This window comes from Mesocricetus auratus, unplaced genomic scaffold (genome assembly GCF_017639785.1).
Source record: "Mesocricetus auratus isolate SY011 unplaced genomic scaffold, BCM_Maur_2.0 Super-Scaffold_6730, whole genome shotgun sequence".
Taxonomy (NCBI): Eukaryota; Metazoa; Chordata; class Mammalia; order Rodentia; family Cricetidae; genus Mesocricetus; species Mesocricetus auratus.
This window is the reverse complement of record NW_024429184.1, coordinates 88,642,667-88,670,240: the sequence shown is the minus strand read 5'-3', so window position 1 is coordinate 88,670,240 and position 27,574 is coordinate 88,642,667. Positions and strand designations below refer to the sequence as shown.

At 43.9% G+C, this 27,574-nt stretch overlaps 1 pseudogene; it reads right to left on the bottom strand.

Annotated features, from left to right (window-relative positions):
- Positions 1 to 1,088: 1,088 nt before the first annotated feature.
- Positions 1,089 to 27,574, bottom strand: part of LOC101826801 — a 29,974-nt pseudogene continuing 3,488 nt past the window's right edge.

The following is a 27,574-nucleotide window of genomic DNA, read 5'->3' as shown; positions in this document are numbered from 1 at the left end:
TTCATCTTTTTGAAAATTTACTAATTTATTTTTTACATTCCAGTCCCAGTTTCCCCTCCCTCCTCTCCTCCCTCTCCCTGGCTCTCTGCACTTTCCCAACCCACCTCTTATCTGCTCCTCAGAGAGGGTGCAGGATTCCCTAGGAAGTCTACTAAGTCTGTCCCATCATTTCACTGAGGCAGGACCAAGGCACCTCTCCACCCCCACACACACACACCCCTACGTCTAGGCTGAGCAAGGCATTTCTCCATATAGAATGGTCCTCTTTCTTTTTTTAATGTTTATTGGTGTTTTGCCATATTTATGGCTGTGTGAGGGTGTCAGGTCCCCTGCAACTGGAGTTATAGACAGTTGTGAGTGCTAGGAATTGAATCAGGGTCTTCTGGAAGAGCAGTCAGTACTCTTAACTGCTGAGCCATCTCTCCAGCCCCAGGGTTTCCTTTCTAGGTTGACCTGATTGGTTAATGGGTTAAATACACTGGACTCTGTTTGCCAGTGGTATATGCAAAGGGAGAAGTTCAAGTTGAACTTTTTTCCCCCATGGTTCCTGATCTGTAGTTTAAGGTAAAAAACAAAAAAACAAAAAGCAAAATAATAAAACATGTGTCTATTACACCGCACAGTAGTTGGTATTTTTTGTTTGTTTGTTTGTTTTTTCGAGACAGGGTTTCTCTGTGGCTTTGGAGGCTGTCCTGGAACTCACTTGGTAGTCCAGGCTGGTCTCGAACTCACAGAGATCTGCCTGCCTCTGCCTCCGGAGTGCTGGGATTAAAGGCATGCGCCACCAACGCCCGGCCAGTAGTTGGTATTTTTAATTGTTGTATGGAGCACACATCGATCATGTGGCTAAATCAAAGCAGAAACAAAATGCATGTCTGGCTCATGACATTTCCCAAGTGTCCTGGGATCTTCAGAATCCTCAGGACCCTCAGATTCCCTTGCTTCCTCTTGTAACATTTTTGTAAGGAAGAGTTTATGAGACACAGTCTCACTTTGTGAGGCCAAGCTAGGTTCAAATCCACAGTAATCCTCCTACTTCCCTCTCACAAGTGATGGGAGTATAGGCTGACCCACCAACCCAGTTTTTATTTTTTCACAAATAAGACTTTTTTACTTGTCACTATTAAGAATCTGGATTTTAAACAGATTCTTGGACTGGTGGTTCATATCCATCAGCTCGTTCAACTTTAGCACCTGTGTCATTACCAGTAGTTTTTCCAGAACTGCCTCCTTCACCATGGAGCTCCATGAGTTTTCCCAGTTAAAACTTGGGTTTCTTCAGCATTTTTACGTTTCAAACGAAGACATCATGAAGAGGATAAACGGACTGGCGTGCCTTCTTTATGTCTTTCCCAATGCTGTCTGGAATCAATTTATTAAGCACTTCCTTCAAGTCATTTGTCTGCACTTCTCGGATCATGATTTCCATCATCTTCTGCGGATCTGGCGAACCTGCTGGTGCTGTGCATAGGTCTTGAGTATCTGGTTGTTGCGTCTTTTAGTGAAACCGGCACAGAACAGTCGGAGCAAATAACCACCGGTTGTCCTGACATCAACATGCGCTTCAATCATGGTCTGCCACTTTTTGATCATGGAACACATTTTGTCCTAGGTAAGATCCATGCCATGGAAGTTAGTCAGACAGTTTTCGCCCTGAACATCCTCAGTAATAAGCTTGAATTTTCTAAATGCAACTTCGTCATTCAGTAGATCAGCAAGGCTCACTTCAAACACACGACCCTTGAGGCCATCAGATGCAATTTTGGTTCCTTGAGTCCTGGTGACCAGTGTTTTCCCAATGTTTCTAATATTGCAGGGGCTTTCACGTCACACCAGTCTTTCCAGAAGGAAATGGGTCAACAACTTTCTTCTTGGCTCCCTTCTTGCTGCCTGTCCTCAGCTTATTTTCGCCGACCGCCGTGGTGCTGCTGAGAGATCCAAAACCAGTTATTTATTCTAGAGGGCCCCAGGCTGACGCATTCTAGACCCCAGGACCCTAAGATGCCACCTCTGACTGCCACGTCCTGAACCACCAAAGCCCAGAAAGCTGTATCTGAAGACACCCCTTGCAAGGCCCTATCGGGTTGTAAATGTTAGCACTGAATGCATTGTTTCCTGGGGACTGGTTTTGCTGAGCTGACTCTTAGACCCTCAGTAGTTACCATGATCTACACAATCAACCTAGCCCAGCTCGGGTTTTTTGAGTTTTTGTTTTTGTTTTGTTTTGTTTTGTTTTTAACCTCTGTTATAACTGTCTGAAGCATCATCTCCAGGCTGTCACACAGCTAAAGTGTCTCCACCATGTATTATTTTAAAAGGGCACTGAAGCCTGGTGTGGTGGTATACACCTTTAAACCCAGCACTCTGGAGGCAGAGGTAGGAGGATCTCTGTGAGTTTGAGGCCAGCCTGGTCTACAAAGGAAGATCAGGACAGCCTGGGCTGTCATACAGAGAAACCCTGTCTCAAGAAAAACAACAAAACCCTCTGACTCTCATTGTTTTTCTGAATCCTGTGAATGGATATGAAAATATAAAAGGTCTTACAAGCAACTCATTTAAACCCAAAGTAGGGAGGTGGGCATGCGAGGTTCATAAATGAACAACTGTCAAAAGAAGAAACAAATTAAAAAAAAATATATATATATATCTTTCCCCACCTCCTCTTTTTTTTGAGACAGAGTCTCACTCTTGGCTTGCCTGAGATTCCTTATGTAGTTATATAGTCCAGACTGACCTTGAATCCTCCAGCTTCTCCCAAGTGCTAGGATTACAAGCAGGAGCCAGTCACCACACCCAGTTTAAGACACTAGGCACAGTGGCTCATGCTTTAATCCCAAACCCTGGAGAGGAAGAAGCAGGTGGATCTTCTTCTCTGCCAGACTGATCTACACAAAGAGTTCCAGGACAGCCAGGGCTATCTAGGGAACCCCTATCTTAAAAAACAAACAGAAACAACAATAACAGAAAAGACACCTTTCTTACATGGCTCTTTCATGAAAAGCAAAGCAGATGAGCAATGTATTACAAGGGACACACTTTTTGGGGGGGGTTCATTTTGTTTTGGTTTTGTGTTTGTTTGTTTGTCCAGGCTGGCCTCAAATTCACAGAGCTCTACCTGCCTCTGCTTCCAGAGAGCTGGGATTAAAGGGGTATGCTGTCACCACCGAGTAGGGACACTCTTTTTCTAACAGGTTGACAAATATAAAAAGAAGATGATATGCGGTATGGCTGAGAAATTTAGAAGTTGTATTTTCATTTACTGTTGTTAGAAGACAGAGGGTATAGCTTTCCTGGAGGAACTTTAGACTATATTTCAAATAGGTTCCCTCTGGCCAGTCAAAGAAATACCTGCATGGGCTGCATGGGCAGCTTCAACACTACAAAAGAAAATATTGGTAGGAAATAATGGATGAGATATACTTTTTTAAATATTTGTTTTGTTTATTGTTTATTTATGTGTATATGTATGTGTGCATATGCTTGAAAGTGCCTGCAGAGGCCAAAAGAAGGTATTGGGTTCCCTGGAGCTATCTGATAAGGGTTCTAGGAACTAAACTCCCATCCCCCTAAAGAGCAGCAAGTGCTCCGAAATGCTGAGCCATCTCTCCAGTGCTAGAAGATACTTTTCATGAATTTGATGAAGTCAGATTTGCTCAGAATAACACTAAAGCTAAACCTAATAAGAAAGAAAGGCACAAGCAAGAGATGGTGGTACTTGTGTGTGGAATTCCATCACTTGGGAAGTGAGCACAGGAGGATTAGGAGTTCAAGGTCGATCCCCCTTACACAGTGAATTTGACAACATGCCAGTCAAAAATAGTATACTTGGGACTAAGAGGATGGCTCAGTGGGACTAAATACTGGGCATACAGTCGTGGGGACCTGTGTTTGGGTTCCCAGAACCCATGTAAAAAGTCAAGCATGGAGGCACATGGGTGTAATCCCAGCACTAGGAGATAGAAACAGGGTTCCAGGAACTGGCTGCCCAGCCATTGTAACTATTTAGTGAGCTCCAGATTCAGTGAAAGACCCTATCTCAAAAAACAAAGTGGAGGAGGCCAGCTGGAGGAAGGCACTGAACTCTGAGCTCTGCCTTCTACACATACACATAGGTGAATGCACCCACACATACACCACACACTCATACACATACTCAAAACTGAACTTTATGTGTTATTTATTATTATTGCATTGGCTGGTGTATTGGCAACTTGACACAAGTTAGAGTCATCAGAGAGGAAGGAACTTCAAATGAGAAAAATGCCTCCATAAGATCCAGCCATGCCGGGCGTTGGTGGCACACGCCTTTAATCCCAGCACTCGGGAGGCAGAGGCAGGCGGATCTCTGTGAGTTCGAGGCCAGCCTGGTCTACCGAGCGAGTTCCAGGACAGCCTCCAAAGCCATAGAGAAACCCTGTCTCAAAAAACCAAAAAAAAAAAAAAAAAAAAAAAAAAAAGATCCAGCCATAAGACATTTTCTTAGTGATCAGTTAAGGAGAGCCCAACCCATTTTGAGTGGTGCCATCCCTGGGCTCATGGTCCTGGGTTCTATAAGCAGGGTGAACAACCATGGGTAACAAGTCAGTAAGCAGTACCCCTCCATGTCCTCTGCATCAGCTCCTGCCCTGCTTGAGTTTTTTCCTTTGATGATGAACTGTGAGACAGAAGTGTAAGACAAATAAATAAACCTTTCCTTTCCAACTTGCTTTTTGGTCATGGTGTTTCATTGTACCAATAGACCTTAACTAAGGCAATTTATTGTTACTATTATTATTATTTGCATTATCATTTATTTGTGTGTGTGTGTGTGTGTGTGTGTGTGTGTGTGTGTGTGTGTATGTGTGTTGCCTACATCTATGTCTATGCACCTCATATAAGCCTGGTACCCACAGAGGCCAGAAAAGGTAGTCAGATCCCCTGGGACTAGAGTTACAGACAGTTGTGAGCTGCCATGTAGGTGCTGGGAATCAAATCCAGGTTCTTTGGAAGAGCAACTAGTACTCTCAACATCTCTACATCCTACGTCCCATATGTTGTTGTTGTTTAGATAGGGCCTTGGTCTTGGTATGTAGCTCTGGCTGGCCTGGAACTCCTTATGCAGACCAGGCTGACCTCAAACATGTAACAATCCTCCTTTCTTTGTTTCCTGACTTAGTGCTGTCGCACCCAGCCAAAACAGTTTTAAATATCCCAAGGAAAAAAATCCACGTTATCAAGGTCTATCAGGATGGTACCCACAGTGTAAACCTAGGCAAGTTTTTCCCGCCATACTCCTGAGTTATAGCCATTCTATAGCAAAGAAGAGTAAAGCAATTAATTTGTCAGTTAAGAAAGGGAAAACCGGGGCTGGAGAGATGGCTCAGCGGTTAAGAGCATTGACTGCTCTTCCAGAGGTCCTGAGTTCAATTCCCAGCAACCACATGGTGGCTCACAACCATCTGTAGTGAGATCTGGCACCCTATTCTGGCCTGCAGGCATGTGTGCCGGCATAACACTGCATATATAATCAATAAATAAATCTTTAAAAAAAAAAAAAAAGAAAGGGAAAACCTAGCAGAGTGGCCTAAGCCTGTAATCTATTATGCAGGAAGTGAAGGCCAGAAGACCAAGTCTTCAATGCCGTCCTTGACTACATAGTAAGTTGGAAGTCATTTTGGGTTCTGTGCAAAAAAACCAACCAAACAACAAATATTTATTTTCTGAAAGTATTACTGAGTACACCTTTGGCATATTATCCCATTTAAATTTTTAAAATTTTAATTATGCTTTTACTTATATTTGTGTGTGCCTACATGACTTTATATACACCATGTGTGCGCAGGTGCCCTGGAGATCAGAAAGGGTCTTTGGATGCTCTGGAACTGGAGTCACAAGCAATTGTGAGCTGCCTGACATAGGGGCTGGAAACCCAACTTAGGTCCTTCTCTTAAACACCGAGCCACTTTCCCAGCCCTCATTACACCGTTTAAAGATATGACTAATTTGTTTTCTTCTTTTCCTCTTTTGGAGACAGGTTCTCTTTCTATAGCCCAGGCCGGCCTGTAATTCTCAGCAATTACCCAGCCTCAGTCTGCATAGTGCCAAGATTATAATGCAAGCCACTGCTCCCTGAGTACTTTAGCATCTTGAATATTTAATAATTAGTTATGCTGTTTGCTGTTGTCTTAGACACAGAACCCTCCAGTGTTGGGATTAGAGGCACAAACCACTATACTTAATCTTAATTTCCTTTCAGCTCTATTGCAGGCATAATTGACAAATGGGACTCGTGAGCCAGCAAGATGGATTGGTTGATAAGGAGACTTACTGCCAAGGCTGAGGGCCTGAGTTTGGTTCCAGGCTCCCACACAGTAGAAGAGAACTGACTCCTGCAAAAGATGCCCTCTGACCTCCACGTACACAGTATGTGGGTACACACACAAACACAATGAATGAATAAATAGATGTAGCCTAAAACATTGTTACAACAATATTCAAGGTGTCCAAGGTGATGATTTGAGATGTACATATTGTAATGAAGATTGCCTATATTGGCTCATGTCTGTAATCCCAACACTCCAGAGGTAGAAGTAGGGAGAACAGACGTTCACCCTAAGTCACATAGCGAGCTGGGGGGCAGCATGCTACACATGAAACTTGCCATCCCCTCCCCTCACCAAAGAAAGACTGAAACAAAAACAAAATGTCCGATGATTGCTACAGCAGAGTTACCAGAGCCTATCACCACACTAGCCACCGTCACCTCTCCTAGAGAATCACAGGTGGACAGTGGAGAAGCTGTAGCTGCAGGCCCCGAAAGAGCAGTAGATTACCACAACTTCCTCATCTTAAGTTATGTTTTTGACCAACATCTTCCCATTTACCTCACAAACTTGGCCTCTGGACACATTGTTCTACTCTGCACTTGTACAATTCTACAAGATAGAGAAACATAATGTCCTTTAGACTCATCCGTGCTCATTTATTTATTTATTTGGCTTTTCGAGGCAGGGTTTCTCTGTGGCTTTGGAGGCTGTCCTGAAACTCATTCTTGTAGACCAGGATGGTCTTAAACTCACAAAGATCTGTCTGCCTCTACCTCCCAAGTACTGGGACTAAAGGTGTGCGCCACCACTTCCCAGCCTCTGTGTAGCTTTGACTGTCTTGGAAATCACTCTGTAGACCAGGCTGGCCTCAAACTCACAAAGATCTGCCTGTCTCTGTGTTGAGTACTGGGATTAAAGGCAAGGGCCACCACCACTTGGCCCAACTTTACCTCACTTTTAAGAGTTATGTAGCAGTGCTGGAGAGATGGCTCAGCAATTAAGAGCACTAGAAGCTCTTCTAGAGGACCTGGGTTCAATACCCAGCATCTCCACGGCAACTCAGAACTGTCTGTAACTCCAGTTCCAAGGAATATGACACCCTCACACAGACATACATGTAAACAAAATACCAATGTACATAAAAGTAAATAAATCTTAAAAAGAAAGTTATGTAACCACAGGGCATGAGTAGTGCATACCTTTAATCCCAGGACTCAACACAGAAAGCAGAGACAAATGGTCCTTTGTGCATTTGAGGACAGCCTGATCTACAGAGGGAATTCCAGGTTAGCCAGAGCTAAATAGTAAGACCCCATCTTAAGGAAGAAAAATAAAAAATAAAAAGAGTCATGTGGTCAGTGGCAGTTTTCTTACCTGGTACAGAGTTACAGGGTGACAGTGACAATTAAATAAGGCATGAAAAGACTTAATTCCTTGACATTGCAAATCAACCCTGCCTGCTTGATCTTTAGTTATCCTGGAGTCACTATATAAAGAGCAAACCCAAGAGACAACAAAGAACAAAACCTTGTGACTTAAGTACAAAAAAAAAAAAGCTCCACCTAAAAATAGTGTATCCTTGAGGTTCCCCTCCCACTGGAAAGTGACGTCAGAAGTCACAAACCACAGGCTCCAAGAATCCTTTCAAGGTAGGGGAGCTGATAGAGGACAGGAGTGGCTTTCAGATTCTCGAAAACAGGTGTTGGCCTCGGTTCCTCAGAAGTGTGCTCAGGACTCAAAGTCCCTGTAATCAGACCGGGTGCGTTTGGAGTGGTGTGATCAGCTGTAGGTGACAAAGTGCCTTGCAGGCTGCACACTGACCTTCAGCAGCTCCAGAAACACGTAACATTCGATGCATTTAGGTTACAGCATCATAGTGAAAAAAGAAAAAGGGGTCTAAACAGAGAAGTCATAGGGACAGCATGTTTAATCCTATTTACTTGTCCTAAGGTCAAGTTACACTTTCAAGAGGAAGGTGGGTTTCACTCTTCCTCTTTAATGTGAAGGGATATCCAAGGCACTAAGAATAGAGCTCTTCCTCTTTTTTTTTTCTTTTTGCTAGATCTTGCCTAATTAAGAAGCCCTGCAGTTATACAAACATTCCAAGGCCTCCCACATGCCATTCTTCTGCTTATAACATCTCATTATTTTAGTTAAGAATATTAATTTCTTTAATATTATTTACAAGTTTCCAAGAAAGCACAGTAGTATAAAGTATTTCCTGTTCTCATTAGAAGTAGTACTTAATTCAGGAATTGAGGCTCATTCCTACTGGACCTGGTGACACACGCCTTTAATCCCAGCACTCCTGAGGCAGAGGCAAGTGGACCTCTGAGTTACATGCCAGCCAGGTCTACATAGCAAGTTCAGGACAGCCAGAGCTACATAGAAAAAAATTCTGCTTCAAAAACAATCAAGCAAAGACACTCATTTTCTTACAAAGCCATTTCCATTTACTTAAGGATTATACTGCTGTGTAACAATTTCCTGCTATATTGAAACATTTTATCCAGAAGAGTAGCACTTTAAACAGGAAGGTCAACAACTCAAAAAAGCTTCAGGAAGTCCCTGAAATTGACCATATTCACTAAATCCCTCCCTGAAGAGTTAGCAATAAAATCTGGGAGTCCCTCTTGCGAGAGTGGAGTAAAGCAGCAGAGAAGACCCTAGCCCTAACCCTAACCCTAACCCTAACCCTAACCCTAACCCTAACCCTAACCCTAACCCTAACCCTAACCCTAACCCTAACCCTAACCCTAACCCTAACCCTAACCCTGTGAAGAAGACTCAGAAAAACCAAACCTCAAAGAATTCTGACTCTGAGACCAGACCACTGCCTGGAAGAAGCAGAAACTAGCTGAACTGCCTAAAATAGGTTTAGACCAGAAATATTTGGAAAGGGCACTCTCCAACTTGTTGAGTTGTATAATGTGCTCCAAGTTCCCAGCTTTTGTGAACTGTCATTCATGCTGGGGTCAGCCCTGGCATTAAATGCAGCTGTCTTTAAGTCCTTTCTCCTGGGAGTAATCCTTCACTGTAGGTAACCTTAATAAAACTCATTGGTTCAGTCTGGCAATGGTGGTGCATGCTTTTAATCCCAGCATTTATGAAGCAGAGGCAGGTGGATCTCTGAGTTTGAGGCCAGCCTGGTCTACAGAGCAGTCCTAGGACAGCCACGACTACACAGTGAAGCCCTGTCTTGAAAAACCAAACAAACAAACAAAAAACTAATTGGTTTGCCAATTTACACTTTAGTGAGATCTGTACTTTGGTCTGTTGTGGATTCCTTATCTGGAAATTGTGTGAATTGTTTATGTTGTTGTACAGAGTGATCTTGGACATTGTGTCCAAATCTCCACACAGAGCTATGACAATGTCCCAGACTCTAATCAGATATCATTTATGACTGAGTTATATTGACTTCAATGTCTGAAGTTTATGAAAAATAAATTCAAATGACATGGAAAATTTATTTACTTAAAGATCCAAATAAATGAAGTCAAAAGACCTACCAGGTAGTACCTACAGATGCCTATGGGTAGAGGAGTATCATGTGCTGGGTCACAGTAGGCTACAGGAGTCACAGTTTATGAAGTGGTGTTCTAAGCTACAAATAAAGGACAGATATTTTATCAGTGTACCTAATGTTAATCATAGGAGCAGTCCAGTGTCTAAACTTACATGTTAAGTTAGGCACCACAATCATGCAGTTTGAAATGGTAGACTGAATTTGTTTATGGCTTTGAGAAGTGGTTTGGTTTCTTTTTTGTTGTTGTTTTTTTTTTTTTCTCTGTGGCTTTGGAGGCTGTCCTGGAACTAGCTCTTGTAGACCAGGCTGGTCCCGAACTCACAGAGATCCGCCTGCCTCTGCCTCCTGAGTGTTGGTATTAAAGGCGTGCGCCACCATTGCCTAGCGAGAAGTGGTTTTTTGTTTTGTTTTTTGGATTTGTTGTTGTTGTTTTGTGGGTATTTTGCTTGTTTTTGGTTTGGTTTTTTTGAGACAGAGTTTCTCTGTTGGCTGTCCTGGAATTCACTTTGTAGATCTACCTTTGTCTGCCTCCCAAGTCCTGGGATTAAAGGCATGCACCACCACTCCCTGGCTGAGACAGGGTTTCTTAGTCCAGACTGGCTTACAACTAACTCACTATGTAGCCCAGGGAGGCCTAGAACTCATGATCCTACTTCTACCCACTGAGTGCTAGGCTTTGAACTACAACTAGTTGAGTTTTATGCCTCTAAAGGGTGTAATGTGATGTTTCAAGCCATGTTTATTTTCAGATGATGTTGTGGATATTTGCTATTACCAATAACTGTTAGGAACACAGTTAATACCTTTTGTCTACCTGTTTGAAAGATACATTACCATTAGGTGAAGTCACCTTGCTATGCAATGTTAAGGCACCAGTCTAACAGCCCTGTCCCTGTGGTCTAATTACAAATTTGTGTGGGTTAATTCATGTCTTCTTTTAGTTGTCTCTCCCTTCCTCTAACTCCTTGGCTTCTGCTAACTATAAATTTAACTTTTCCAGTTCCCATTTATAAGAACGTACAGTACTTGTCTCTCTGGGTCTGGTTTATTTTACTTAACAGGATGTCCTTTATGTACATCTGTCTTGTAACGAATGACTGACCAATTTTCCTTTTCTATCTTACTATTTAATACTGAATAGTATCCCATTATGTGCGTGTGCGAGTACATCATGTCTTTATTTTATGCCACAAAGAAACCTTGTCTCAAAAAAAATAAACAAAAAAGTGTACATCTATTTATTTATTTATTTATTTTGGTTTTTCGAGATAGGGTTTCTCTGTATTGTCTTGGAGGCTGTCCTGGAACTGGCTGTGTAGACCAGGCTGGGCTCGAACTCACAGAGATCCACCTGCCTCTGCCTCCTGAGTGCTGGGATTAAAGGCACACGCCACCAACCCCCGGCAATAGTGTACATTTATTATTTATTGTTTTTAAATAAATTTTAAACAAAATAAATGTATCATTTAATAGTCATTATTACACATTCATCGTGTGAGGCAAGAGTGCTGGGCATGCGTGTGGAGGTCAGCGGACAACGTTCTGGAGTCTTCACTCTCTGCTTGTTGAGGGAAGGTCTCTTGCTGGGTTGCGTTCTCCAGGCCAGGTAACTCGGCAACTACTGGGTGGTTCCCCTTTCTCTACCTGTCCTGTCACTAAAGACCTGGGATTTTAGATGTGTGTAACTGCACTAGGCTTGCGATTTATCTCTATGTATTTGTTTATTTATTTATTTATAATGGGGGTCCCAGGAATTGAACTCTGATTTTTAAACTTGGGCATCTGGCTCCTTTACTCTCAGAGCCGTCTCCCAGCACCACCCCTTTTCTCTTCTTTCTTTCTTTTTTCTTTTCTTTTCTTTTCTTTTTTTTTTGAAACAATGAAACAAGGTTTCTCTGTAGCCCTGACTATTCTGGAACTTCTGTCTCTCCCTCCTGAGTGTTGGGGATTATCAACCTATATGGTTGATATTTAAGAAAATTTGGGGTTAGAGAGTTGGCTCAGCAGTCAAGAGCACTTGTCCTTGGGCGCAAGGCTCGAGTGTTGAGCATACACGCAGGCAAAACACACATACATATACATAAAATCACATAACAAATTAATCTAAAAGAATTTTAAATACAATTTTTAAAAAGACAGAACTTAAGCCTATTCAAGGATGGAAGCTGTAGTCTACCTCCTGGGGAGGCTGAGATGGGAGAATTCTTTGAGATCATGAGTGTAAGGACAGCCTGAAAAGTACAGCAAGTGTCCATCTCAAATAAGAAGAGAAGGAAGGGAAGGAAAGGGCAGTGGTTTCTCAGCTCTGGTCTTCGAGAAAAACACGTAGTGCTCTTAACTGTTTCAAAAATTAAGCAGATCCAAATCATGTTCAATTTTAAATTGGAGTTACTGGGGCAACTCTTCCAACTCCTCACACTCCTATGCACTTTTGCAAACTATCTCCAATTTCCCAGACACAAAAGTAAACTAACCAGTGAGTCAGAACAGAAGTTCAACATCCAGTTCAAAGGCATTGAATTCCCACTGCATGACCACAGGGAATTGTCTAAAATCGCGGTCATTTAAAAAGTGCTTCCACCAGATAGACAGATGCCCAACTGTCTGATGATGCAGGTGCCGGGAGGCGAACTCAGGGCCTTTGCAAGGGCAGCTGTGCTTTCCTCTGCACATCTCCAGCCTCCGTTTACTTCTTGTCTTTGCAGGTGTACGCAAGCGCGAGTTTGTGGCGAGTGGGTGTGGCGGTCAGAAGACAGCATCAGGAAGTCAGTGCCCCCTCTCACCTTTCCTTGGCTTTCACGGACCGGACCGAACCCGGGTTTGCCAGGCCTGCATAGTAAGCACCTTTGCCTGATGAGCCAACATTGTCTTTGTTTCTTTTCATTTTAATTTAGTTTTTATTTCGTATGCATTGGTGTTTTGCCTGCACATGTGTCTGTGTGAGCGTGTTGGATCTCCTGGAACTAGAGTTACAGACAGTTGTGAGCTGCCATGTGGGTGATGAAAAACAAAAACAAGAGCAGCCAAACAGTAAATAAGAGCCCTGGCTGTAATAGGACTTACTCTGTAGGCTAGGTTGGCCTCAAACTCACAGAGATCCAATGCCTCTGGCTCCTCAGTCCTGGCACCAAAGGCATGTGCCACCACCACACTGCACATAGTCAGTGCTTCTTGAGCTAATGTGCAGAGGGAGGCAGGGGGTGCTTCTCGAGACAGATCTTCCAGCCACACACTAACCAACCAGGTCAGCTCCTTCTGGGACCAGATAAGATCAGGCTGGTACTGAGGGAGTGGTCAAGACCCTGTCTTAAGCAAACAAAATCCTAAGTGACATTGGATGCCTAGGCTTACCCTGGGAGTCTTGCTTGACGGCAGGCACAGGCTCGGCAGTGAAAGAAGACAAGACTCTGTATCACTAGCAGACACAAGATACAGGTGCTTTCTGTCCCCTTGATTTTACACTCGGCACCTAAGAGGACAGAGTGATGACTATTCTTGGTTGTCAACTTGACCACATCTGGAAATCACTAAAACCCAACCTGCTGGGGACACTGAGAGGGATTTTTTTCTTAATTAAATCATGGAAAATGGGATGAGCCACTTTTCATCCAGACTTTTTGGCATGGGAGGATCTACCGTTAATCTGGTGGTACCTTTACAAGGGACATGGAGGAAGGAAGCAGTCTTTTTTTTTTTTTTTTTTTTTTTTTTGCCTGATGGCCCTCACTCTCACTGGCAAGTCCTGTCTTTTTCTGGCATTAGAGCCTGCTACTTCAGGATTCCGGTGTATACTGAAGACCAACTGAGACATCAGCCTTGTGGACTGAACACCTATAGCATTTTTGGACCGTCTGTTGCTAGACAGCGATTCCTGGGCTAGCTGGACAGCCTGTAAGCCACTCTAACAATGTATGTGTGTGCTGTATAATATGGGCTATTACATTACATATATATATATATATATATATATATGAACATATATATCCATTCCCTAAGTTTTATTTCTCTAGAGCAGCAGTTTTCAACCCGTGGGTCGTGACCCCTTTGGGGGTAGAATGACTCCTTCACCTAAGATCATTGGAAAACACAAGTGTTTACATTATGATTCATTAACAGTAGCAAAATTACAGTTCTGAAGAAGCAACAGAAATCGTTTTATGGCTGCCACAGCATGAGGTCACAGCATTAGGAAGGTTGAAAGCCACTTCTCTAGAGAACCCTGGCTAATACAGGAGGCCATAAATTCTATCACCTAGAACCAGATTTTAGCTCTGTTCTGGAGGCAAAAATGTATAAAACAAAATCTGCCCAGAAAGGTGGCTGGTTTTCTCTGTAGGCTGTGCACTGTTTCCTTCCTTGATTGACACTGCAAAAGGGGACTTGTTTCCAAGTCACATGCTACTAACAAATTTTCTGCTTGTTTTTTGTTTTTCCATTGAGACAAGGTCTCACTATGTGGATCAGGCTGTCCTTGAACTCACAGAGATCCATCTGCCTCTGCCTCCCCAGTGCAAGGATTAAAGGCCTTATGCCATCATGCCTGACCTACATACCAACAAATCTTGTGTTTGAATTTCCTCTGCTTTTGGACTGCTTTCGAACTACTGAATGTAGTAATTAATAACCATTGTCCCAGAAATTGCCTGGATGTCTGGAATTTGGGGGTGGGAAGATGTGATTCCATTCCCAAGGTGGAATTTAGCACATTTTGGCTTAGAAGCTGTTCATTTGGGCAAACTCCCCTGGTAGCAAAGCTTTAAGGGAGGAGGGATGAATTCTGAGAGTTGAGAGAAAGCACCAGCTGAAAAAACAGTGAAGTCTTGCCACTGCAGTTTGAGGCAGGCAAGCACTAAAGGCAGATGCCCAGCGAGATGACAGCATATCCTTTAGAGTTAGATATTGCCCAGGCATCAAAAGTGAGCCATCTCCCAGCCCAGCAGCCAGGAGAGAAATGATAGCCACTGAGAAAAACAAGGGTGGGGACCCTCTGCAGGGACCAACTGTACCCTCACTTTCATCAGTAGCTGGAATCAGCTGGGTTAATGCCTGGGCCCTAGGCTAGAGTGGTTCTGGAGGACTCAGATTAGAGGTGTGTGTGTGTGTGTGTGTGTGTGTGTGTGTGTGTGTGTGTGTGTGTGTGTGTGTGTTTGAAGCATGGGGTGGAAAGGGGAGCCTCCTGCAGATTTTATAACAACTATATCAAAACATTTAAATGAAAGCCTGTGCACAGAGCCATTCTGAAACCCTGATCAAAACTCAATGTTTTGTTTTTTTTTGTTGTTGTTTTTTTTGCTGCTGTGGGCAATGTTGTTATTACATCTAGTGCTTCCTCTCTGTTTGCTCTCTGAGCCAACCTTTGTCCCTGCTGTCCAGACACTCATTTTCCCGGTAGAGCAGACACTTGCAGTTCTAGAGGACAACAACATGAGTAATTGGGGACTTAAGGGGGAGAGGCTTACCACGTCATAAGCAAAGGCCCCCATGTCTGACAGCTAGGAAGAGCCCTGGACTTGGAAATCGAACTTGGTAACCCTGAGGTTTCTAGAATCGCATCTGGCTTTGGATGGGATTTCCTGGGGCCCAGCTTGTATCTCGGGTAGTGTGGAAAGTCCCAGAAGCCCCGTGATTCTCCTTAATATAGCAGTTGGAGAATAGTTAAAATAATGCTAACTGATTCTTTTGAAGTTGAGTTGAAAGGAGAGGCCTTGAGGAAAGCAGGAACTAGAAGGGAAGGTGACTCACAGAGAGGGAAGTTCAGGTTCAGCTTCTAAGCGTGCCATCTCTGCCATAGGTCCCTTGTTCCCTCCTCTCCCACTGCCTGATTGCCTCAAGGAGAGTTTAGTGACCAACATCTTCTAAAATGGCACCATCCCTGGGAGCAGTCACAAGCCATCCACACACTGCTGTGAATTCATTTCACCCATGATTGAATTAGATGAGGGAACATTTCTGGTGCTCAGTCCAAGCGTTCATTTCTAGGGGAAGAAGCTGCTCCGAGGACCCCCACCCCCACCCCCAGTTGTGACAGGCAGGAGGCAACCACAGTCAGCTGCAGCTCTAGGTCAGCGGGGGCTCGCAGAAACCTGGCTCCCCAAACTGAGGGATGTAGGGCTGAAGATAAAACACATCAGGATGTACTTGCCTCGCATGCCAGGGTGGTGTGGGGTGGGGACAGGGTGGGGGGGTGGAGGAATGGAGAGGTGGGGGTTGATCTACACATCTTCAGAGCCACAAAAAAATGAAGTTCAAGAGCCTGAGAACGAAAGCTGCGGCACAAGCCACCTAGTCTCTGACAAAAGGTCAAGGTACTTGGATATGGAACTTTGGAGACCTGAGTTCAAATCCTGACTTTCCAAGCTGCCAGCTCTGACACCTGTGAGTCAGAGCCCTGGGGCCTAAGACACCCTGGTGAACATCCTTTGCCCAGCTGTTCTGGAGACTAGAATTAGTCACCTTGAAGTGTTGCTTTCTCTTTTCAGTTCCCAAATGTCTGTGATTCCCAGACTGACCATTCCGAAATCTAACACGTAATTAGTTCAGTGTTGTTTACCTCTGTGACGTCATTGGAAGATATTTTCCCCCTTCCTCAGAGTAGATGTGGAGTTACTAAGGAAGAGTGAGACTAAAGTTGGAAGACTCCCAGAGAGGCGTGTCCTGCGTGCTAGGAGCTGAACCCTAGTTTTCTGCAAGAGCAAGAAGCACTTTCTTTTTTGCTCGAATGCTTGCTTTGGGCTTAGTTCATTCTTTCTCTTGTAGAATGGAAGGTTGAATTACTGACTTGACATCTGGTTGGATGTGAACACTTGGCAGCAGTAAGTGTTCCTTCCCCTGAGGGTTCACAACTAGTACTCTAAACTGCTGAGTCACCTCTGTGGCCCAAGAGTTTCTTCCCTGCCCGGTAAGACATCATGTGGAATTAGTACCATTTTCGGATTACTGGAAAGGCCCCATTAAGATTTATTTTGTTGGTTTTTTTGGTCAGTCTCATTAGGGTCCCTCTTGCACTTACCCAATCATTTTAATTTATCAGCCTGTTTTCTGTTTGCATATCATTTATCTATCTAGTATTGCCTGCCATCTATTTATCAATATTTTATCTAATCTGCTATACGTTTTTATGATTTTTTTGCAGGATTAGATTTGGGATCTTATGCTGGCTAGGTGAACCCTCTATTCCTGCACTTTCCTTTTTTTGTTTTGGTTTTGCTTTTTTTTTTTTTTCCGTGACTTTGGAGGCTGTCCTGGAACTAGCTCTTGTAGACCAGGCTGGTCTTGAACTCACAGAGCTCCACCTGCCTCAGCCTCCTGAGTGCTGGGGTTAAAGGCATGCGCCACCACTGCTTTTAGTTTTCATTTCAACTCACAGTCTCATTGTGCTGCCCAGAGTGACCTTGAGTTCACTCTGTAGCCTATGCAGGACTTGAACCTGTGCATCTCCTGTCTCAGCCTCCCGACTAGCTTGTATCACAGGCCTGGGACACTGGGACACCTTACACATTTATTTGACATATGAGTTGACATATAGCACACAGACATGAATGTGATACATATTCCAGTTGGAAACACCATGCAAGCAGCAGCCAGATCAAGAAATGAGTATCACCAGGCAATGGTGGTGCACACCTTCAGTCCCAACACTAGGGAGGCAGAGGCATCAGATCTCTGGGAGTTGGAGGCCATTCTGGGGTCTACAAAGCAAGTTCCAGGACAGCCAGGGCTACACAGAGAAACCCTGTCTCTAAAAACAAAACAAAAAATGAATGTCAGCACCCTCAGAAATCCAGCTTTGACCTCTGATGCCAAGCACGTGTCAGTTTTCTAGATTTAGCTTTTTACAAACAAGAGCACATAGTGGGTCCTCTTGTTCCAGATTTCCTTCTCTCTCTGCATTGCTCACCATATTTATTTATTGAAGCTGCTGTCTGTGCGTGTAGATCATGTATTGTATTGCAGTGCTATAAATGCAGTATACATGCAATATTTCTATGTGGGAATGGGCTGTAATTTGCTTATCATCTCTTTCTGGGATTTAGACCATTTCCAGTTTTGGACTGCTATAGATGATGGTGCTGCTATCAACATTTGTTTGGGTCTCTTGGCAAACAAGGCTACCTACTTCTATTTTGTTGTATACCTGGGGGAGAAAATTGCCATCTGCATATATTTGAATTTTATATGCAAATTCTTCTGACAACTAATGTGACACGTGTTTGAAAGATTTAAAGGTTACATTAGAGAGTGCAGTAAAACATAGCTGTCCCTTCTAGCTGTTGACCAATCACTTCTTTCTCCTTTTAAGAAGCACACTGTCTGTGGTTTCATGTGGGGTCGGTTTTTCTTTCTTGGAAGCACCTGGCTTTGTCAGTTATAATTACAGCTTTCAAACCACACCCTAACAGCCGTTCTCCTAGAAATACTAAAACATCCCCTACATGCATGCAGCACATTTCTCTTTTGGTTTCTGTAGCTATCCTGTCACTGGTGTTTCTGTTCATTTTTTTTTTTTTTTGAGACAGCACCTTATGCAATCCATGCTGGCTTCCAAATTGCTATGTAGCCGAGGATGACTTTGAACTCTGATTTTTCTGCTTCCACCTCCCAGGACTGCAGGTGTGCACCACAAGTCCACCTGGCTTCTCACTGGCTAATGTCCCAGACTCAGGGGGGGATGTAGACTTAAAGGTGGTTCTTAACAACTGGATCCAGAAAGGCAAATCCTTTATTTTGAATTTTGATGAGAGTTGGGAGAGAATCTGGTCTTTCTTTCTTTCTTTCCTTTTCTTTCTTTCTTTCTTTTTCTTCTTCTTTTGTTTTCTTTTTGAGACAGGGTTTCACTGTGTAACAGTCCTGGCTGCCCTGGAACTCACTTTGCAGACCAGGCTGGCCTTGAACTCATGGAGATTCACCTGCTTCTGCCTCCCAAGCGCTGGGATTAAAGGTGTGCATCACTACTGGTTTTCTGGCTCTAAAACTAAATATAGTTCTCTGGAGAAGGAATTGAGGGACTCTCTGGATGTGGCAATGTGCAGGCAGCTGGCACCTCATCTGGGCTGCTCCATCGAAACTTGCAGAAGCCTGTGGACAAGAACTACTTCTTTGGTCTGCAGAGCTCTGTCACAAAGGCTCAGCAGGACCCTGACAGGGAAAGGGAACACCAATCCTTCCCAAAGAAGCTTTGCAACTCCATGTTTATTTTCTGTTCAGTTAGATGAATTTGAATATTTGGTCTTGCATTTTCCCGAAGAGCTACCATAAAAACAAATAAAAATAAAGCTAGGAACTTGCTAGATGACTCAGCAGGTAAAAGGTTTGTCAACAAATCTAATTTCCTTTCTCTGCCTGTCACCATTTCCCATGATTCCTTTCTCTTCTTTTAGTTTCCCTTCTCTACCTGTCACCGGTTTCCATTCACTGAGAAGCTCGGCCATGACACCCACTGTGTGCCGCTGGGCCTGTCAGGTTCCTACTGTGGCTTCTCAGCTGGGCTTCTGTGCTCCATAGCCAGGAGTAGGTGTCTCACTCACCTTTGCATACTCCAGCCCCCCCCCACTGGACTGGTCACACGTACTTGCTAAACTCACTTCAGCTTGGCCATTGTCATTGGTGGGTGAGGTCATTGAGTTTGAACCTCCCTGGCGGGAGGGACACCTGGGAGCTTGTTGGCACGCACAAATCCCTTTCAGCATGAAAATGGCTCGTAAAGAAGTAATTCTCAGGCTGGGAATGTAGTTCAGCTGGCAGAGTGCTTGCCTAGTGGGCAGAAATCGATGGGTTTGAACCCCATTGCCACATAAACTGAAAAGGTGTGGCATGCTTGTAATCTCAGCCCTCAGGGGATAGAGGCAGGAGGACCAGGAGGTCAAGTCCCCCCTCAGCTACAAATTCAAGGCCAGCATGAGCTATAAGAGACCATGTCTCAAAACAATAGAAAATGTTATTACTACTATTATTACTCTCCAAATTAGGAACATGAACACAGGAGTCGAACACTATACAGATGTCCACATCGCAAAGAAAAGTGAAACTCAAGTACAAACACATTAGCTCCATACATTCCTTCTTTGAGCTTTTTCATTTTTATTTTCCTATTTTGTTTGTTTTTTGAGACAGGGTTTCTCTGTGTAGCCCTGGCTGTCCTGGAACTAATTTGTGAACCAGGCCGGCCTTGAACTCACAGAGATCCCCCTGCCTGTGCTGGCATTAAAGGTGTGCCAGTCATGCACATCTTCATTTTCATTGTTTGAAGCCCTGTGGTACCAAGGCCATCCTGGTCTACAGAGTGAGTGAGTTCCAGGATAGGCAGAGCTTCATAATGAGATTCTGTCTCAAAAACCAAACACTGTCTCGAAAAATAAAACAAACAAAAAAGGGAAAGAGTCCACGCTGCCCTGACACTTGCTATGCAAGGATGACCTTGGGCTCTTAATCCTCCTGTTTTCCACCTGCTGGGTGAAAGGTTCAGGCATCATACTGGCCTGCCCCTGTTACCTGACAAAATGCACTCAGGCAGCGCTCTAGCCAGCCCAGGGTCCATGAGAACCAGTCTGCACGCGGGTGCAAAGGACCCTTTTCAGAGACAGGCCCCCGCCCACTTACGCTCTCTTATTGCCTTCACTCTTGCTCTCTGCTCTCCCCTCTTGCTTGCTTCCTCTCCTGCCCTTCTAATTTTAACTTAAGCAAAAGAACAACACTGGGCACTGGGACTACAAGCCTGCATCACCATTTTATGTTGTTTTTATATTGTGCTGGGCTTGGAGCTCATACCTCAGGCATGCAAGGCAAGCGCTGTACCTACTGAGATAGGTCCCAGCAAACCGGATTTTAACATATATGTTATAATTCTCTGAGAATTTACTCCTAATTTTAGGGGATTAAGAGTTTCAAAGGACTCACAACTAAAGCATCTAATCAAATAAAATAGTGTCAACAAGACAAGCAGCATAAAGAAACAGGAAGAAAGGCACTCTCTAAAGGAAGACGCCACGTTGAATATTTGAACACAGTACTGAAGAAGAGGTGAGGATGTGCACATCTGTAATCTCAGCACTGGGGGAGGCAGAAGCAGGCAGATGGTGAACCACAGCCCAATTCTCCCCTGCAAAACAAAATAGGAAGCTGGAGGGATGGCTCAGTGGATAGAGACACTTGCGGCCAGGTCTGGCAAGTTCGATCCCCTGACCTACAGGAGATAATGGACTCCCTGGGGTTGCCCTCTGTGTTTTGCACGGACACCGGACACCGTGGCACTTGGGCAATGCATACACACAGAGAATAAATAAGGAAATGGAATTTTAAAAATTAAACAACAGCTGGGCTTAATGGTGCATGCCTTTCACCCCAGCACTTGGGAGGTAGAGGCAGGAAAATATCTGTGAGTTCAAGGCCAGCCTGGTCCATAGAGTGAGTTCCAGGACAGCCAAGGCTACATAGTGAGACCCTGTCTTGAAAACGAAACTAAACAAAAGAAGCACTCCAACCAAAACAAAACAAAGTCAAAAAACAAACAGCGAACTGTCTGCTGGCAGTTCACACCTGTGCTACCAGAACTTGGGGAGGATGCAAGAAGATCAATGTCATCTTCAAGTTCTAGGTGCCCTGAGACACACCAGACCCTATTTTAAACAAACAAGCAAACAAAAAAGACATCAAGCCAGGCACAGAAGTCAACTTAAGATGAATAGTGACTTCATTGGTTTCTGCAAAAGTAGATTTGAAAGGCCAGACGCTGTTATTGTGAACCCATAAGCCCTCTCTAAAGTCCTTGGGCTCTTGTGTCCTATCTCAAAGAAACAACCGAGTATGAGGCAGAGGGAAGAGGAGATGGTGAGCAGGGGAGAGCCCCCAGGGTCTAGTCAGTGCCTCACACGTCCAAGAGGGTAGTTGAAGGACGAGTGCTGTGTCTCCCTTGGAGCCTGCGTTGACCCTCTGTCTGGTATTTCTGTCTGGCTTCATGCTTCCCCACCCTATTCAGCTGTCTGCCCGGGTGTTCACAGCTAGTGTGCCGGCTGGCAGAGGGCCTGAACAACCTTTGTTTCCACTTCTGCCCTTCATCTTCTGACTTTGTTCTTGGTGTTGTTTCACTGGTCCAAGCTTTTAGACTTCCAGGAACCCAAATGTGCTCTTAGGATGTGGTTTTAACAGGATGTTTTCACAGGCTATTCCAATGTCAAGATTGTGAAAATGTCTACAATTGTTCTAGTACTTTTTTTATGTGTTTACATTTAATTCTTTTTGAACATTTTGCTACTACTGTGTGAATGTGTGGTATGGAGGGCCTCCACGGGTCATGCAAAGGTGTGCTTGTGGGGGTCAGAGAGCAACTTTGTGGAAACAATACTCTTCTTCCATCTTTATGTGGGTTCTGGGGATTGAATTCCGATCATCAGGTTTATGTAATCATTTCAACAATCCTAAACCTATCTCTAGTTTTTTTAATCCATTTATCTGTGTTGAGCACGTGTGCACGCACACACACAAACACATACACACACACACACACACACACACACACAAATGAGGCAATTATATGTCATCTTGTTGAAGTGGGTATCTCTTTCCATCTTGTGTATCCCAGAGATTGAGTTTTGGTAGTAAGGCTTCAGGTCAGGGCAAGTGCCTTTACTTGCTGAGTCTTCTCAGCAGCCCTGAGACTTGTTCTGATGCAAATAGTAAGGCAGGGATTGGCTATTCCTGACTCTATGTTCAGTCATCCTAGTCTGCCTTTGAATAATCCATCTTGTGGCCCCTGATGAAAAGGCCTTTTCGGTGATGTGCTTCATTCCTTGATTTGAGGTCTGTAGGTTTAACTCTCCTCTCATGGCTATTTGTGTTTATAATGTTGTCTTGACATTTACTTTGTAACATTTAATACATGTTACAACCAGCTTGCCACTGATTTTTTTTAAAGATTTATTTATTTATTATGTATACAGTATACAGTATATGTTCCAGATCTCATTAGGGATGGTGGTGAGCCACCATGTGGTTGCTGGGGATTGAACTCAGGATCTCTGGAAGTGCAGCCAGTGCTCTTAACCTCCAAGTCATCTCTCCAGCCCCCTTGCCACTGTTTTTTACACCACTAAAAAAGTTCCTTTATGCTGGGCAGTGGTGGCGCACACCTTTAATCCCAGCACTCGGGAGGCAGAGGCAGGTGGATCTCTGTGAGTTCAAGGCCAGCCTGGTCTACAAAAGCTAGTTCCAGGACAGCCTCCAAAGTCACAGAGAAACCCTGCCTCGAAAAACAAAAACAAAAAAACGAAAAACAAAAAAGTTCCCTTATGACAGTAAATGACATTGCACTGCATTTATAGATTTGCCCAAAAGACCACCCACTGAAGACTGAATCTTCCATATATATTTTAGCATTGAACAGGATTCTTCACTTAGGATTTGCATATGAATAAGCATATATATAATATTTACATTTTTTGTTGTTACAAATGGTATTAAAAATAATTACATATTTTTTGTTAGACACGGTGGCATGTGCCTTTAATCCCAGCACCCAGGAGGCAAAATCAGGCAGATTGTCTGTGAACTCATGGTCAGCATGATCTACAAAGCAAGTACCAGGCCAATCAGGGCTGCACTGTAAGATTCTGTCTCAAAATACAATTTACACAAACAACGCGCGCACACACACACACACACACACACACACACACTGATGAGTGTTTTACTGGCATGTGTGTATACTATGTGCATGCTTGACGCCCCTAGAGGCAAGAAGAGGACATTAGATCCCCCTGGCACTGAAATTAGAGATGGCCCTGAGTCACAATGTGGGTACTAGAAATTGAAGTCAAGTCCTCTGGAAGAACTACACCTCCCCAGCCTTGGATTCTATTTTTTTCTTTTCTTTTTGTTTTTTTTTTTTTTGAAACAGAGTTTCTCTGTGGCTTTGGAGGCTGTCCTGGAACTGGCTTTTGTAGACCAGGCTGGTCTTGAACTCACAGAGATCCACCTGCCTCTGCCTCCTGAGTACTGGGATTAAAGGCATGCGCCACCACCTCCCAGTCTATTTTCTTCTTTTTAAGATACAATTTTCACTCTGTATCTCAGGCTGTCCTGGAATATACTATATGGGTCTGTAGTATATGCTGATATTCCTGCTTCAAGTTTCTAAAATTACAAGTGTGAGTCACCACAGCCAGCTGGGACAGGACTTTCTGAAATTGTATTTACTACTGATTATTGCTGGATCAATTGTTATTGGATCGTAACTGTTTATTTTTGGTAGAAGGGGGCTGGAGAGATGGCTCGGTGGTTAAGAGCACTGGCTGCTGGGTTCAATTACCACCACTCACATGGCAGCTCACACCCATCTGTAACTCTCAAGATCTGACAGCCTCACACAGACGTACATGCAGGCAAAACGCCAATGCACATAAAATAAAAATAAATTATTAAAAAAAAAAAGCATGGTCCAAGATCAGGGGTTTTCTATTATTGCTACCAAACCAAGCTGCCGAAGCCTCTTCCTCCTTCTCATGTCTTTCTGAAACACAGTCATGTGTCTGACTGACCTCAAAAATTTGGCAATCCTCCTGCCTCAGACTCCTGAGTGCTGGGTTATAGACATATGAGACGTTTTAGTTAGTTTTCTATTGCTGTGCTAAAAGCGCCATGCCCAATGCATGATCATTTGTAGATTTTATTTGGGCTTCAAGTTGCAGAGGGTTAGAGTCCGTGAAGGTGGTGTAACAGCAGGAAGCTGAGGACTCACATTTGGAATCATAACATCGAAGCAGAGAGTGAATTCGAAAGGGGAAGAGTGAACTCAGAAAGGTGAGTCATTAAACTGTCAAAGCCCAATTCCAGTGACATGCCTGCTCCAGCAAGGCCACACCTCTTTCCTTCTTGTGGGAGGTTTGTGAGACAGCGTTTTTCTCTGTGTAGTCTTGGCTGTCCTGGAACTTGCTCTGTAGACTAGGCTGGCCTTGAAGTCACAGAGCTCTGCCTGCCTCTGCTTCTGCGGGCTGGGATTAAAGACCAGTGCCACTACCCCGCAAAGCCACACCTTTCTAAACCTCCCCATGCAGTGACACAAACTGGAGACTAAGAATTTAAATGCTGAGGACTGTGGGGATGTCTCATTCAAACCTACGGGGCTTCATACACACTTTCTTTAGGTGGACTGACCCCCAAGGTCAGACACCATTCTCTCCTCTCCCCTCCCATCAGGGGGTCCTAGGAAGCTCCTAAAACGAGTTGCTTGGTGAAACACAGGCCTGCATTTCACATAAACTTATCAGTTAATTCTGAGGTTGGCACAGACCACACTAGGTAATCTCTGTGTTGTCTGTCTACGAGAACAGGTTACATAAGTAGTAAGTATGGGGACATCATTTTGTCAGCATTCGGTGTTCTGATAAACACAGCGGTGACTAACAGTCTCTCCAATGAATCCCATTAATTGATTGGACTTGTTGAAAATCAGTCATACTACCATAAAGATTCAGGCAGTCCTGACTTGTGTCCAGTAATCTAATGGCAGGTGCTTGTACTTGGTTTGGTTTGAGGATGAACCAGGGCCTTTACATGTAAGGTAAGTGCCCTGCCACTCAGTTCCATTCAGAACTCCTCACTGGCCCTTTGAAAATACACTATTATATTTTTTTGTAGTTTTTAAAAACAAATAAATAAAAAGAAACACAAACACGTTTGGTGGTTATGCCTGTGATATTCCAGAAAAACAGATATCAAAAGAGAACAAAATGAAGACTGCAGCTTTGGGTTCTGAAACTACATAAGGATCCAATGAAAACAGTAAAAGCAGAGAACAATTTGTGGGAGTCAGTTCGGGAGGTGGGTCCTGGGTATCAAACTCGGGTCTTTGGCCTTGGGGTAGGTGTCTTTACCCACTGAGCTAACTCACCAGTCCTTTTTTTTTGTTTTGTTTTGTTTTGTTTTGTTTTGTTGTTGTTCTTGTTCTTATTAAAGACAGCTGATAAAGGGAGATGTTAGTTTTCTAAGCTATGTACCTCCCTCCTCCAATCAAGGTCCCAGGCCTTCCAAATAGTGAATATGACTTTGGAAACAGTCTTTGCAGGTGTAACCCCATTCAAATGAGGTCATATTGGTTTGGAGTGAGCCCCAACACAGTGAGAGACACCTTTACAAGAAGAGATAGGAGGTAGTGGCCGACACCTGGACTTTGAGTGCTCAGGAGTCTGAGGCAGGAGGATTGCTAGGAACAGAAGAAGAATTGAAAGTGCTGACTAAGGCAGAAACACCGGAGAGCCACATTACAAGTAATGGGATGCCAAGGATCTAGTGCAGACCCTGGAGACTAGATGAGACAAACAGTTTGCCTGGACATTTCAGAGGTAGCACAGCCCCGGTGACAGCTTGATTTCAGACCTCCACCTTTTTGAACCATGAGACAGAAAAAATTCTATTGTTTTCAACTTCTGGGTCTATGGTATCTTATCACTGCAGCCCTAGAAAGCAAATATAGCATAAAAACATCAATTATATTTATGGTGAAAAACATGATATACGCTAATAGAATGCTGTCCTTCCCTGGGCACAGACTGCTGGAATTGGAAGGTGACTGTCATTGTCCTTGCTGACACTGCCATTGTGTATGAGAATTGCCATATGTTGTCCCAAGTCATGCTTGTCTCAGAGCTCAGTCCAATTGATCTGACTGCTTTGCAGCCAGGGTGACCTGATTAGAATCTGGGTGCATCACCCACCTTTGTAAAACCTTCTGTGGCTTCCTTATAGCACTGACAATAATATCAAGTTCCTCTAACAGATTCTCACCCTCCCCCTTCTTCTGCCTTGGTCCCACTTTTTCCTTTAGCCTCCTCACTGCCTGGCTGACTCATATTGAAACGTCAGGTTTAGGTACAGATTCCCTTTCCCGTGGCTTAGCTGACATCACAGATAGTCCCATGATCCACCACAACTTTCCTTGCACAGCATTAATGTGAAATTTATTGCACCTGTCAGGTTAGCATCCAAGGCCCCCTCTAGTCCCTTCTAGTCTATAACTCAGTACTGTCCACAAACCAAAATCACCAGAGTTTGTTAAAGATGCAGTCTCAGGTCCAACCAGAGCTCCGGAATCAGCTGTGCTTATTTATTTATATTATTATTATTTTGGTTTTTCGAGACAGGCTTTCTCTGTGGAGTCCTGGCTGTCCTGGAATTCACTCTGTAGATCAGGCTGGCCTTGAATTTACAAGATGTGCCTGCCTCTGTTTCCCAAGTGCTGGGATTAAAGGCATGAGCCACCACTGCCAGGCTGCTGAGTATTTTTAAAAAGGTGTCAAAGCAATAGCAACTTAGAGCTATCATTATTGTCTTTCTCATTATTTAAAGGTTTTCTTCTGAGACAGGTCTTCCGATGTAGCCCAGGCTGTCCAGGAACTCACTATGAGGTAGTCCTCTGACCTCAAGCTCTGAATGCTAGAATTACTAATGTGAGTCACCATGGCTTCAAGCCATTAAACAAAAACAAAACACGGTTTCTCTGTGTGTAGTCCTGGCTGTCCTGGAACTCGCTCTGTAGACCAGGCTAGCCTTGAACTCACAGAGATCCACCTGCTACTGCCTTCGGAGTGCTGGGATTAAAGGCAGGAAGCTGAATTTATCCACTGTAGATCCCACAGGGCCAGAGAACACTTTCTAGATAGTGTTGCACAGGGGTCTGCCCTATAGTAGAGATTCCACTGCTCAGAACATCAGGCAAACTTCCTGCTCACAAGCACACTTTCCAGGGAAACTT